Below are 12,904 nucleotides of genomic sequence, written 5' to 3'. Positions count from 1 at the left end.
ATTAAGGGTTAAATTTTTAATTTCGACGTAGCAGGTAGAGGGGAAGGTGTTTGAATTTTTGATGTAGGTTTTATTTAATTTTGGAGTTTTTTGAGGGGTTTAGGGGGAATAATTGTAAGTGGGCTTTAAAAAATGGGTATTTTTAAATTTTAAAAACATAGCTTAATAGGGGATAGGGATTTTAATTAGTTTGGGGAATTTGGGGTGTTTTGACCTCCGTTTTAAGGGTTTTTATTTGAATTGAGAATATTCCCATTAATTCCTATGGGAATTATTAAATTAAAATGGAGTTGGAGCAGTGCTGGCCAGAATTCCGAAGGTCAGTAAAAAAATGGAACTTTGAAAATGGCTTGGGATTGGCTTGGAGGGTTTAGAACCCCAAGCCCGGTTTCCTGGGTGACCGAGTCACTGGCAGTTGCCAGAGTGTGTTTGGCGGTCAAGGTGAGAGGTGGTGCTGTGGGTGGTGTGAGTGGGAGAGAGTTGATTTAAGGGTAAAGTTAAAGAATTTAAAGGGATTTAGGGTGAACATCAGTAGAGGAGAGTATTGGAAATTTAGTCAAGGGAAATTGAGTTAAGGCAAAGGAGTGGAGGGGTGGAATTTTGAATAAGGGCTGCATCTGGAATGTGGTGTGAGTGTTGCAGGGGGTGAAAGACTGCCAATCACTCTTCTTAGTCTTAGGGATAATAAAAGTTTAGCTAAAGGTAGGTTTGGAAGATAAGGGAACCTTTAATTACTTTTATTTTAATAGATTCTTTGGGCCACAGTCTTTGTTTAAAATTCTCCCTCAGCATAGAATCTGTTCCAGCAATTTAGGAAGCTAGGGTTTTGCCTATTTTTAATTTTATTAAGGAGAGGTTTAGGAGGAAAAACAGCAGCACGCCGTGAACGTCAAGGGCCACACCGCAAGAAAGTCTACACCACATCTTGGAGAGAAGAAAGAAATTCTGCAGTAGATAAGTGACTGTGTGAGACACTGGGGTGTTTGGGAGAGAGAGAACAGAAAGGGAATAGTAAAAAGGGAAAGAAAAACATACTTACCTTATTTATCCTGAATGGTCAATGGTGAAGAAAGGAAACCTGAAAGACAGAAATACACGCAAAGAATCAAATTCTTGAAGTTTACAAGGAAAGAAGGAAAATAAGCATTCCAGGTTGGGTTAGGAAACTTGGGAATGAAAGTGTAATACTTATCTGACTGTTTCTCTGGTTGAGTGAAGGAGTACCTAAGGAAGAGAGGGAATTGTGTTAAAATTTCACCGAACATTTTATGTTAGGAAAAGAATACAAGGCTATTAATTGAGTTAATTGTTACATTAATTGAGTTTGTTTTATGAAAATTTTAATTGTTTCTTGCATGCTACAACTAAAAAGGGGTTCCAAATAACCCTACCACAATAAAATTGTAATCCTTTTTAAAGAAATCTGAAGTGTGGTATTTCTCTAAAAGGAAAATTTGGGAAAGAAATCCAAACGGAAAATTTGGGAAAGAAATCCAAACTTAGTTTATTTTTCCTCTCCTGCTCTTTGAAGACGGGAGACGTGGTTAGTGTCTCTGCATCACTCCTGGTGTTCTGCAGTGTAAATCCAGAACTTGGCCCGACTACAACCATCCGGGAAATACGTAGATTTCATCAGGAACACCAGGGGTGCATGTTAGATTATTATTCAGTCTTTTCCCAAATTCTTTTCCAGGTTGGCTTTTCCATTTTCTCTCTATCTGGCACTTTTCTCTTCTCTGCATTTGTACCTACCAATTTGATTTTGCTCTCATTCTCTAACCTTCTAGTCCTTAGTCTCCCTTTCACATCTCATCTACCAACTGGCTTTTCTCACCTCCCTCTCATTCCTGTCATTCCCTCTCCAGACAGAAGGTCCATCAAGCCCAGCATCCTGTTTCCAACAGTGGCCAATCCAGGTTACAAGAACCTGGCAAGATCCCACAACAGTACACTACATTTTATGTACAGTACAATGCATTTTATGTTGCTTATCTTAGAAATAAGCAGTGGATTTTCCCCAAGTCCAATTTAATAATGGACTTTTCTTTAGGAAGCTATTCAAACCTTTTTTTAAACTCCACTAAGCTAACTGCTTTTACTACATTCTCTGGCAATGAATTCCAGAGTTTAATTATATGTTGAGTGAAGAAATATTTTCTCCAATTTGTTTTAAATTTACTTTTTTTAAATTCAGCTGGCAACGATCAGCATTTTGACAACCACTGGCTTTTTCCCTGGAAATTCATTGCCAAGCCATTTCCAGACTTTGGCATTGAATTTCTGGGTTTATAGGGCTGGCAAAATCATACAGTGCAATATTCAGTGTTTAACTGAATAAGTCCAGACTTCACCCACGGAACACCTCCAAAATATCTGGTTTCACTTTGAGTGACCACTGGAGGGAATCAGGGATCACATCCCCTTACTCCCCCAGTGGTCACTATGCCCCTCCATAATGTGATTAAAAATATTACTTGCCAGCCTCTATGCCAGCCTCTGATGTTATACTCAGGTCCATTAGAACAGCATGCAGGTCCCTGGAATAGCCTAGTAGTGGTGTAGTACACTGCAGACAGGTGGACCCAGGCTTCTACCTCCCCCTACTTGTTACACTTGTGGGGGAAACTGTGAGTTCTCCAAAACCCACCAGAAACCCACTGTACCCATATATTGGTGCTCCCTTCACCTGTAAGGTCTATGGTAGTGGTGTACAGTTGGGGGTAGTGGATTTTTGGGGGGCTCAGCAGACAAGGTAAGGGAGCAATGATGAGATGTGTACCTGGGGGCATTTTATAAAGTCCACTGCAGTGCCCCCAACAAGGATGCCCTATTGCTTTCCTGGGATGTCACTTTTCCACTATTCTACCTAATGCCAAGCTTTCTATTTTTTTTAAATAACATCTGAGCCTTGTGTCTATTGTTTATCATTAGATATGGGCTTTGAATTCAGATCTATAGATGAAAAGGAGGTCTCATTACATATGTCCACAGAGTGCTATTTTTCCAAACTTCATAGCAAGAGTGTACATCCCTTAATGGATGTTACAAACCTGTTTTGAGAACTCTGTAAGGTCATTCAGTGGATTTACAGGTAATGAAACATTTAAAAATCTTAAACTGGCTTATAGATATTTGCTTGTTCACCATAGCTTCACATGGAAGTACACAGTATACTTAGAAATTCTAAGGCTTATGTTATACTGCCCTCTGCTGTTCCTCATAGATTATTACAACAAAAGTTCAATTTCATTCTTGCTCTTGGGGCACTCCACTGCTGAACTTTTTTTCAAGTGGATAACTGATGATTTAGGTCAGGATTAGCCTAATGGTTAGCACACATTGTGATCCTGGGCAAGTCACTTAACCCTCCAATGACCCAAGTACAAAACAGATTGCGAGTTCACCAGGGATAGAAGAAATGACGGTTATCACAGAGGCACCACTCCTGCTTTGGATGTCTGAAAACTGGCCTTTTTAGGTGAGCTCCTTGGGGCAAGTAATACTGGGAGAACAAATGGAATCACATACGGCTCTCAAGGAGTCTAAACATTTTTTTCAGGGTTTACCATTTCTTGTTATACTACTCTATTCATGTCTGACACCAATTGCAGTAGTTCTTGGTCATCGACCAGCATCCTAAATGCACAGCTGTCTTCTGGATCCCTCATTGGGTCATAGAAATCTATTTGCTTCCCCACTCCTCCTGCTAGGCAAGACCGCTGAGATGGGGTGCAGGCCTGGCCTGCCTCCAAGAGGGGACCGATGCTGGGGTCTGTCTCCCTCTCTCCTGCTCCTGTCAGGACCCGGGTGATTGCACACAGGAGCAGGAGAGAGAGAAACCCCAATGCCAAACCCCCTTGGAGGCTGGGGAGGAGCAGATGCACTGACACAGGAAGGTAGGGGGCAGGGGGGGTGGCAGCCTGAGCAAGCAAGTGAGTGAGGGGTGGCAGCAGCAGCTGTGTCTCATGTGGGGGGGGACAGCAGCATCCCGAGGTGGGGAGGGGGGGTGCTGGCCATGGCGGCCATGCCCTGGACTTTATTACTAGTGTCTATAAAACATGCACAACCCAACATATCCATATTTTGGCATAAAAGTTGCCTGTGTCAGGGGTCAATTGAACTCTATAAGAACAAAAATAAAATGCATAAAATGTAAAACATCATATACATAAATAGATCAACAAATAAGTTGTTACATTCAAAATTATGACTATTAAATAAATTACATTAATTAAAATCAAATAACTGATTACATGTGAGCATACAGATGTCAATTAAATAATAATGAATGGATGAGACTAACATCCTCAGAACTGTAAAAGGGAAAGGGAAATGGGACTTGATATACTGCCTTTCTGAGGTTTTTGCAACTACATTCAAAGTGGTTTATATATATTCAGATACTTATTTTGTACTAGGGGCAATGGAAGGTTAAGTGACTTGTCCAGAGTCACAAGGAGCTGCAGTGGGAACTGAACTCAGTTCCCACAGGATCAATCATCAAAGTCCACACACTAACCACTAGGCTACTCCTCCATACCTGTTAAAATACTGCAATAGCATAAAATAAATTAAGATTTACTTAAACTGATCATAAGAATCCTATAAATAAAAAGAAAAATGCATCCTAAAATGTCCAAATGGTAATATAGGTGCATAGAATGAGTTTTATTTGCCAGAATCAATTGCTTAAAAAAAGCGCAATACAAACTATACACTAATAAGACTTTGCTTCAACATATCCAATGTGGTTTATTAAAGTGTCACTCCCTCTGAAAGACCATTTACTATTCGATTTGATCAATCACCCTTCTCTCTTCTTTCCCTCTGTCTTTCCTCACCAACTGCCTCGCCCTTAATGTATGTTTGTCTATTACTAGATTGATGTGTCTTTCTATACTGATGTTAGCCTTTTTGAACTAATGTAAGCCACATTGAGCCTGCCCATGGGCGGGAAAGTGTGGGATATAAATGCCATAAATAAATAAAATAAATAAATCAATATAATTTGCATCTACTTTGCTTAGTGGAGACTTGGCTTTTGCCGAGTAAAGAATCCCTTCTATACCAGGCAGCTCCCACTTACTGTACTCTCTTCTCACTCAGACAGTTGAGAAGGGGGGAGGGGATTTTGCTGTTATTCACTCCAATACATTAAACATTAAGCAACTTCCATCTATTAGCTTTCCTTACCCAGAGGCTCTTCTACTACAGATAGACAATCTGCCAGTGACACATATTATTCTTCATTATTTCCCTCCATCTATTTTGGTATTGGTTTTGGATCTAATATATCAAACCCTTGCCGATACTTGTACTAAATTTCTTAATTTGTTGATCCTTGGAGATTTCAATATTTATGTGTATCATTGTGCCAAACCCCATTTTACTTGTTTCCTTACTTTTTTTGGCCAATTTAGGCTTATTACAATTTATTCATGCTCCCATACATGTAGCAGGTCATAAATTGGATTTGATCTTATCAGACCCTGCTTCAGTTTCAATTTCCTGCAACTCCCTACCTGTTCCACTCCCTTGGACTGATCATTTATTCTTTTATTATTATTATTATTATCATAAGTACATACGTACATAAGTAATGCCACACTGGGAAAAGACCAAGGGTCCATCGAGCCCAGCATCCTGTCCACGACAGCGGCCAATCCAGGCCAAGGGCACCTGGCAAGCTTCCCAAACGTACAAACATTCTATACATGTTATTCCTGGAATTGTGGATTTTTCCCAAGTCCATTTAGTAGCGGTTTATGGACTTGTCATTTAGGAAACCGTCTAACCCCTTTTTAAACTCTGCCAAGCTACCACCTTCACCACGTTCTCCGGCAACGAATTCCAGAGTTTAATTACGCGTTGGGTGAAGAAGATTTTCTCCGATTTGTTTTAAATTTATTACATTGTAGTTTCATCGCATGCCCCCTAGTCCTAGTGTTTTTGGAAAGCGTGAACAGACGCTTCACATCCACCTGTTCCACTCCACTCATTATTTTATACACCTCTATCATGTCTCCCCTCAGCCGTCTTTTCTCCAAGCTGAAAAGCCCTAGCCTCCTTAGTCTTTCTTCATAGGGAAGTCGTCTCATCCCCGCTATCATTTTAGTCGCCCTTCGCTGCACCTTTTCCAATTCCACTATATTTTTCTTGAGATGCAACGACCAGAATTGAACACAATACTCAAGGTGCGATCGCACCATGGAGCGATACAACGTCATTATAACATCCTCACACCTGTTTTCCATACCTTTCCTAATAATACCCAACATTCTATTTGCTTTCTGAGCCGCAGCAGCACACTGAGCAGCAGGTTTCAGTGTATTATCGACGACGACACCCAGATCCCTTTCTTGGTCCGTAACTCCTAACGTGGAACCTTGCATGACGTAGCTATAATTCGGGTTCTTTTTTCCCACATGCATCACCTTGCACTTGCTCACATTAAACGTCATCTGCCATCTAGCCGCCCAGTCTCCCAGTTTCGCAAGGTCCTTCTGTAATTCTTCACAATCCTGTCGCGAGTTAACGACTTTGAATAACTTTGTGTCATCAGCAAATTTAATTACCTCGCTAGTTACTCCCATCTCTAAATCATTTATAAATATATTAAAAAGCAGCGGTCCCAGCACAGACCCCTGAGGAACCCCACTAACCACCCTTCTCCATTGTGAATACTGCCCATTTAACCCCACTCTATGTTTCCTATCCTTCAACTAGTTTTTAATCCACAATAGGACTTTTCCTCCTATCCCATGACCCTCCAATTTCCTCTGTAGCCTTTCATGAGGTACATTGTCAAACGCCTTTTGAAAATCCAGATACACAATATCAACCGACTCCCCTTTGTCCACATGTTTGTTTACTCCTTCAAAGAATTGAAGTAAATTGGTCATGCAAGATTTCCCCACACAAAAGCCGTGCTGACTCGGTCTCAGTAATCCATGTCCTCGGATGTGCTCTGTAATTTTGTTTTTAATAATAGCCTTTACCATTTTCCCCGGCACCGACGTCAGACTCATCGGTCTATAATTTCCCGGATCTCCCCTGGAACCTTTTTTTAAAATGGGCATTACATTGGCCACCCTCCAATCTTCCGGTACCACGCTCGATTTTAAGGATAGATTGCATATCACTAGCAGTAGCTCTGCAAGCTCATTTTTCAGTTCTATCAGTACTCTAGGATGAATACCATCTGGTCCAGGAGATTTGCTACCCTTCAGTTTGCCGAACTGCTCCATTACGTCCTCCAGGTTTACCGTGAAGTCAGTAAGTTTCTCCGACTCATCCGCTTGAAATATCATATCCCTCCCAAATCTTCCTCAGTGAAGACCGAAGCAAAGAATTCATTCAATCTCTCCGCTACGTCCTTGTCTTCCTTGATCGCCCCTTTTACACCTCGGTCATCCAGCGGCCCAACCGATTCTTTTGCCGGCTTCCTGCTTTTAATATACCTAAAAAAATTTTACTATGTTTTTTTTGCCTCTAATGCTATCTTTTTTTCGTAATCTCTCTTGGCCTTCTGCGCCTTGCATTTGCTTTGACACTCCTTATGCTGCTTCTTGTTATTTTCAGACTGTTCCTTCTTCCATTTTCTGAAGGCATTTCTTTTAGCTCTAATAGCTTCCTTCACCTCACTTTTCAACCAGGCCGGCTGTCTTTTGGAGTTCCGTCTTTCTTTTCTAATTAGTGGAATATGTTTGGCCTGGGCCTCCATATACTAGGTATGAGCCCTCCCCTTTAGGTTATTGGTCTAGGAAATTAGGCTTGATAGATGTGACATTGCAATCTGCTTTTTCTAACGTTTCCTTAAACTTTTGCTGCTTTTACATCAGACAAACAAATTCATTTATAAAATTCAAATCTTCAAAGCAAACTTATTGCCCCTATTCAGTTTGTGGAAAGTTTGCAAGGGAAAGGAAGGAATAAGCCCTGGTATCATCCAGCTCTATCTCTGGTAAAACGCCAGGTTAGACATGCTGAATGTCTTTGGAGAAAGAACTGCTGAAAATCAGCATGTAAATCCCAGCAATGATTTTATGTTACTCAACTGAAAAAGGCTAAGAAAGACATATTCAAAGTTGATTCATAATTCCCTTGATTCCTCTAAAATCTGTTTTCAATCTTCAAATCACTTACAACTCCCCACTGTAGTTTGGATTTATTTCCAGTATTACAAGCGGATAATTTTGCACAATTTTTTGTGAATAAAGTTCTTTCTCTGTCTTCATCTATTCTGCAGGAACATCATGCTGGTAACTTTTGTAACTCTTTCCAATCTTTTGTGGTCACAGTGGTCTTCCTTTAATTTGCCAACAGTTGCAACCATTAGGAGGTCCTTAACTGGCATGCTACAATGGGATTTGATCCAGCAGCCTCTGCTTCTCTGCTCTGGTCCTCATCTGATTGTTCTAAACATTAGGCTACCATCCCACATGGAAGTCTGTGTGAACATTTAACAATGTGGATGATCCTATGCTGCCACAAAGACCTCCATGTCCCTTGTTTTGCCCCTTTCATATGTGAACGTTTTAGTTTCTAAAATGGATGCTCATACTGAATGTAGCCAGCATTTGGACATCCATTTCTCATCTATTTTAGAACAGGCTATATGCCAGCAAATCCTGCTCTAAAATACATGAGAAATGGAGACTTGGACATCCATATTCTGAGTTGGACATTGTGAGAGAACAGTGGGGCCCTTTTACTAAGCCGCATAAGCATCTATGTGTGCCCAATGCATGCCAAAATGGAGTTACCACCCAGCTTCTGCATGGCTCCTGCGGTAATTTCATTTTTGGTGTGCGTCCGATACACGTCTGAAAAATCATTTTTATTTTCTGGCATGCATCTGCTATGCGCACCAAGTGGCATTTGAAATGCTTAGGTCATTACTGCCCAGTTACTGTGTGAGACTTTACCGCTAGTTCAATAGCTGGTGGTAAGGTCTCAGACCCAAAATGGACATGCACCAATTTTGATTTTGCCGCACGTCCATTTTTGGCAACACTTTTAAAAAAGCACTTTTTGAAGGTGCGCTGAAAAATGAATCTACACGCGCCCAAAACACATGCTACACTACTGTAGGCCATTTTTCAGCACACCTTAGTAAAAGGACTCCAGTGTGTTTTGAGCCTACAAAATTGCCTTTATTAAATCTTGAAGTGTATTTTTCTAGTTTGGTCAGCAGGTGGTAAATGTTATGTTTTAAGCTGTTACAAAAAAACTGACCTTTCTTTCCTTAGTTAACATGGATAAGGAAATTCCTGAGTGATGAAACCAACTTTTTTCAAATGCTGTTGTTGAATGGGCTCTGATTGGTCCAGGAGCTTTTTTTATTATTATTATTTCAATTGTACTGGCTTTTGCTTCAGTTTCAGCCCAGGAGAAGAGAGAAAGAGAGAGCTCTTTGCTGAAGCCCTGTAAAAAACAGTTATATTTGATAACTGGTGAACGGCTATATATGTCCTGATCTCCTCGGGTACTTTTTAGAAGTAACCAAATGTTTAGTTAGTGTTATAATTGATCCATATTTCAGTTACCTGCTATTATTTGTTTTGTTTTGGTTTATTGTTCAAGTGTGACAATAAACCTCTTTAGTTTGTTGAATCCGCTTGTCTGGACTGATAAAGAATCCTGGTGGTTTGTGTGTTGGGTCTTTGAGTGCTTTCTGGGAACTGTGGGACCACTGGGAGTGTGGCCACAGTAACCTAGAAATTACTGGGGATAATTTGAGAGTGGGAGACTCACCCAGAGGTGGTTATGATCCAGTCAGTGGGAGGAGGGTGCTAGTGTAGAGCACAAGCAGCAGGTGCAGCCTGACCTGAGCTGTGCTGGGGATAGATACTCTAAGTGGCTGTGAGGTAACCCCAGGTGGGTGATTAGGTGTTTCATGACAGACCTTGTCCTTCTTTTTTTGTGGCAGCATGGTGGGATTGTCAGGCTCAGTACATGGAGCGAGGGTCTCCATCCACTGAGTGGTTCAGAGTCTTTTTATCTGTAACCTCCAGACACAGAGCACAATGAACAAGTACAGCAGTAACAGGGTCCCTTTCCTGTTCAGTTTTTTTTTTTTTTTGTGGTAGTGTTAGATTAGCAGTGTGCTGATGGTGACTGGTAGCGGTCAGCAGACACTGGAGATGCATGACATAACACAAGAGCAACTGGATGACACCAGTGAGTAAGAGACGTAGGACCAGCCTGCACAGAGTTCTACTGGGGGTGGGGGGGGGGAGAAAGCAGACCTCTTGTGGCAGAGGCCCATGAGGTGGCAGGGCCAGATGCCACACCAGCTGAGATCCAGCAGATCTACATGCTAGAGCGAAAGCTGCTAGACCAGCTGCAGCGTGAGGACTGGGAACAGCAGCAGCAGTGACGAAAGTAACAGGAAGAGCATGAGAGGGCAGAAGCATGAGCACCAATTCTGGCTTCAGAAAATGAAGTTGAAGATGGAAATGGCTCATATCCAAAGCTCCAGCCCAACCCCTGTGCCAAGCTCAGAAGCAGGATCCACAGCCCAGATCGGGACCAACTTGTTTTTGCAATTGGATGATACCAGAGGTGACATAGATGGATATCTAACTGCCTTTGAAAAAATTTGCCGCCTCAATGAGATTCCTCAGAAAGACTGGGTGCGCTATCTGGGAGGAAAGCTCACTGGTAGAGCACTTGAGGTATTCCAAGGACTGTCCATAAAGATGTACTTCCAATTTGAGGAGGTGCACAAAGCTTTGTTGAACCATTATGCTATTAGCCCCAAGACCTAGAGACTACAGTTTTGGACTTTGCAAAAGGGGGTGAATGATACTCACAGCGAGTCTGTGATTCAGCTAAGATACCAGCATCAGCGATGGCTCAGTGAAGCTGAAGTTAAAACCCTGGAAAACTGCTAAAACCTGATGATCCTGGAACACTTTCTTCAGCATTGTCATCCAGAGGTGAAGGAACTAGTTCAAAATCACCAGCCCCATACTCCAGAGAAGGCAGCTGAGTTGGCTGACATCTTTATGGCTAACCATCCCTGATTGGCAAAGAGAAGCCGTCCTTATCCACAGCAGCCGGGATCTAAGGGCAGCCAGGGCCCTAAGCCAAATATCCCTGCAACCTCAGAGACTGGCAGCAAACCCTCCAGTGTTTTCCAAAACCCAAAAGACTTTAGGCATGAATGTCCTTGTTTCCAGTGTGGGCGTACAGGACATTTCAAAGCGGATTGCCCAGATAATCCCAAGCCTGCACTAAAAAGCATTCCAGTTCCTGCATCAAGGTTGGCATTTTTCATGGGTGGCTCCAGTTCCATGAAGGAGAACCACGCAGTTGCCACAGCACAAAAAATTACTGGCCATTCATCAAGCAATGAAGCAGATGGGGTTTCCTAACACTACAGCATCCCAGTAACTGTGAATCAGACCCAGATAGCTGGGCTTGTGGACACAGGCTCTAGCATGACTTTGTTACGACCAGAACTAGTGCCGGAGGATGCTTTCTACCAGGGTGCACAGCAGAGGTAGTGCTAGCCAATGGATCCATAGAGACTGTACCAATTGCTCAAGTATTCCTGGATTGGAGTACTAAGCCTGGACACAGAGAAGCAGGCATAATGAAAAACTTGCCATTAGCAATGCTGTGTGGGACCGAAATGGGTCCAACGAACCTTAACCTTGATAGCGGAGTCAGCATTTTCTCTATGGTGACCTGTAGTCAGGCCAGGGCAGCCCAATAAGCAGAAGCAGTTGAGAACACCTCTCCAGTTCCAGATCCTGAGCCAGTCCAGGTGGTACCAGCTGACCAAGCAACAGGAGGAGGTGCTCCAGTACTTCCAGCAGCACCAGTTCCAGAGGTGACTGGGGCCATGAGTATGGGACAACCTGACTTAACTGACACACCTATTGATCAGACTGATGACTCTGATTTGTCAGATTCACCAGCAGAGACCCTTCCAGATATGGATATTGATATAAGACAGAGGCATGCTGACCTGGAAGCCCTGAGGCAGAGGACTAGTCAGCTAACCAATGAGACTGGTAAAGATCATACCCTATGGCAAGGGGGCTTGTTGTACAGAGACTGATCCTGCTGATCCTAATCAGTTCCTGGACAGCAGACAAGCAGCTTATAGTGTCCAAGGCATACAGAGAACAACTTCTACAGATTGCACATGATATTCCACTAGCAGGACATCAGGGTGTGACACGCTCATGCAATAGATTGACACAGACCTTCTACTGGCCGGGAGTATTTTGAGCCCTAGCTGACTATTGTCAAACCTGTGATGTGTGCCAAAGAATGGGTAAGACCCAAGATCACCCCCGAGCTCCCCTGAAACCTTTACCCATTATCAGTGAGGCCTTTGAGAGAATAGTTGTGGATATAGTGGGGCCTCTAGCCGGACTGGGAAAAGACATATATTTATAAATATTTCTAGGATAAGCAGCATAAAATGTATAGTACTTTTTTAGGATCTAGCCAGGTATTTGTGACCTGGATTGGCCACTGTTGGATACAGGATGCTGGGCTTGATGGATCTTTGGTCTGTCCCAGTATGGCAATACTTTTGTACTTACAGTGGTGGACTTTGCTACCAGATATCCTGAAGCGGTAGACTTATCCTCCATAGAATCAAAGAAAATTGCCACTGCACTACTAGAAATATTTTCCCGGGTAGGATATCCACAAGAAATATTCTCAGACCAAGGGACACAGTTTATGTCTGAGCTGATCCAAAATCTGTGGGCACACTATGGAGTGAAATCTGTAAGTACTAAACCATATCACCCTGAAACTAATGGGTTGGTGGAGAGATTTAATGGAACATTAAAGCATATGTTAAAGACTTTTGTGGAATCAGGAGACCATGACTGGGAAAAATGCTTACCCTACCTACTTTACTTTATTTATTTTT

The sequence above is a fragment of the Microcaecilia unicolor genome, chromosome 3 (genome assembly GCF_901765095.1).
Source record: "Microcaecilia unicolor chromosome 3, aMicUni1.1, whole genome shotgun sequence".
Lineage (NCBI taxonomy): Eukaryota > Metazoa > Chordata > Amphibia > Gymnophiona > Siphonopidae > Microcaecilia > Microcaecilia unicolor.
Note: the sequence above shows the minus strand (reverse complement) of the source record.